The sequence below is a fragment of the Arachis stenosperma genome, chromosome 6 (genome assembly GCF_014773155.1).
Source record: "Arachis stenosperma cultivar V10309 chromosome 6, arast.V10309.gnm1.PFL2, whole genome shotgun sequence".
In the NCBI taxonomy this organism is placed as follows: Eukaryota; Viridiplantae; Streptophyta; class Magnoliopsida; order Fabales; family Fabaceae; genus Arachis; species Arachis stenosperma.
In genome coordinates, this window is record NC_080382.1 from 119,002,578 (window position 1) to 119,005,711 (window position 3,134).

Below are 3,134 nucleotides of genomic sequence, written 5' to 3' on the forward strand. Positions count from 1 at the left end.
CTTGTAACCTAAGAAGGTACTATAGCTAGGGATGATAAAAGATCTTGGATAAGGCACACTCTTTTTCCTTAAAAAGGTTTTTTAACGAGGTGCCCCGCCAAGACCTACAAATCACCCGACTTAGGACATTAACTCTTCATGTATATTTGCATTTTCTTTTAATAAAATTTATTCAGATTCTCTACAAACGCTCAAGTCATATTATTCTGAAAACATTTATCGCCCGATTGTAAAGCTACAGATCGAATGAAAGTGAAAACCAAATTCACTGCGCGATCACGATAAAAACGAGGGCTAAAAACCTAAATTCTACAAAATCGGCAAAGATGAAAATAGAATAATGCAAGAAGTTATAGAAAGTGATCCATAGAAAGGACCTGACGAGGTCCTAATAAAATGGATTGCTATAAAATAACTTAAAGACTGGCCGACACAAAAAGTCAGACCAGCCACAACAACCCAAGTTATAAGTAAAGCCCTGGAAAGAGGTCTGGCCAACCCTATAAAAGAGGATTACTATAACTTCGAAGAGCCCGACATGAGGAAGTCGGACTCCTACAAAAAAGTTACAAAAGATAATCCCTGAAAGAGACCTGAACAAGGTTCAAGAAAGAGGATTATCAAGTAACTCGACATGGCCCGATGTGACAAAGTCGGCCCGGAAAGATAAAGTTACAAAAAGATAAATCCCTGAAAGAGAACTGAACAAGGTCCAAGAAAGAGGATTATCAAGTAACTCGACAGGGCCTGACGTGACAAAGTCGGCCCGGAAAGATAAAGTTACAAAAGATAAATCCCTGAAAGAGACCTAAACAAGGTCCAAGAAAGAGGATTATCAAGTAACTCGACAGGGCTCCGTGACAAAGTCGGCCCGGAAAGATAAAGTTACAAAAGATAAATCCCTGAAAGAGACCTGAACAAGGTCCAAAAAAGAGGATTATCAAGTAACTCGACAGGGCCCGACGTGACATAGTCGGCCCGGAAAGATAAAGTTACAAAAGATAAATCCCTGAAAGAGACCTGAACAAGGTCCAAGAAAGAAGATTATCAAGTAACTCGACAAAGCCCGACATGACGAAGTCGGTCCAAGATACAAAGCTACAAAGGTAATCCCTGAAAGAGCCCTGAACAAAGTCCAAGAAAGAGGATTACCGAGTAAATTGACAGGAACCGACACGATAAAGCTAACCTTGGAAGAGACCTTAAGTAAGGTCCAAAAAAGAAGCGCTACAAACAAAAACCAAGTTGAAAAATCGGCAATCTCAGTATCACGATAAACAACAGTTTACGATTGATGAGAGCAGCGTCAGGCCAAAGAATTAAGTTGACAAAAACCTACGAAAGTGCCAAGATGAGTGCAAAGCAGACAGGATATAAAAACTACTAAGTTATGATAATAGCAAGCTTCAGAGGCCACCCAAATCAGCCCAGGAAGCTCGAAAGCCACTTTGTTTTTCAAAACAAAGTTGCTAAACAAGCAACAGAAGTATCAACAGTCAAACAAAACACCATTTATAAAGTAAAAGAGTTCAAAGCCCACAGGCCGGGCTATACACAAATACATCAGAAATAATCAAGGAGAGTCCAAAGGTTTCCCAGTAGTAGCATCCCGGGGTGAAGGAGGACGAGTCTGAAGAGGCACTGCATCTACTGTCCCATCATCCCGGTTCAGGATCGGACTTAGACTGAACGACTTCAGCTGCCTGAGAAGAAGAGGGCGGCACAATGGAGACTTTGGTAGAAGGAACAGGAGGAGGCTCAACATCATCGTCATCAGGGTCCTCGGGAACGATTTTACCATCCTTCACAACATTATCCAAGCTAAACAAGGCAAGGTCAGCCTCTGGGGCAATAACCCGAACCTGTTCCTTCAGGTTCTCATAGGCAGCAGTTACGCTGCCCACAAGATGACCCTGGAGCTCGGAATAATCAACCCAGACCGACTCTAGCTCCCCCCGAAGATGCATCACTTCTCGGTAGGACGTGACATAGCTTTCTTTGTGCTTCAAAGCCACATCCTCAGCCAATCGCACAGAGGCCACCAGGGCAAGAGAGCTGGCATTCTCCCCTTCCAGCTCCTTCTTCAGTTTAGTCACCTCCGCTTCAAACTCCTCCTTGAGACCCTTCATCCGATCAAATTCTCGCTTAACTTCCTCCATAAAAGCTTTGGTAGCATGCAGAGGTAGATTTTGGGCAGTACGATACAAAGCAGCTCCCATATGAGCCATCTTGACACTACTCCGAGTTATAAAATCCAAGTGATGAAGGAGAGATACATCATCCATTGAAAGAGCACCATAAGGTGCGATCTGCTGGTCCACAAAACCAATAGGATCAAAATCTGGGGCATCTAGATTGAAAGGTTCAACAGTTCAAGGTCTTTTTGGAGGAGGAGCGGCTGAAGAAGAAACCACAGCAGTAGTAGAAGATTGAGGGGGATCCACTAAACGGACCCGAGGTGTAGGGATCATTCTCCTCGAGCCAGGAGAGCTCGGCACGGATGGCTTCAAAGGAGATTGGGAAGTTCCTTCCCCATCAGCCCAGGCCGAGATGTTTTAAGCCGCAGTAGCTTTCCTCGCCTTCTTGAAGGCCTTCATTGCATCATTATTCTTGGCCATCTCTGCAAAATGAAAAACAATAATTTATCACGCCAGGAAGTAAGTAGGAGAAAAACAAGATAACAAGATATATCAAGGCAGTACCCAAAGCAGTTCGAATAAGGGACGGATCTCCCAAAGACTTTTTAGTATCCAAGTGAGGAGGTTCTCCCCAAATATCCTCCAAAACACTCACAAAGGACTGCTCGACCTCGCTCAACATCTCCCAAGTATATCGGGATACCACTACGTTTTTCTGCCACTCTAAGGGAAAGCAGAGCTCATTATTTTCATCCAGAAAGAAAGGTCGGGCTCCTTCAACAGCCCGGACCTTAAAGAAGTAGTTCTTAAAATCCCGGAAAGATTCATCATACATGAAAAAAATCATGTGCCCCTAGGCAGACCTAAAAGAAATCCAAGAAGCTTTCTTCTTGGTAGTCCCAGGTTTGGTCAACACAAAAAGATATAGAAAAAGAGTTTGAGAAGGCGTAACACCAAATTCTTGACAAACAAGCTGAAAAATCTTGATGAAGCCCC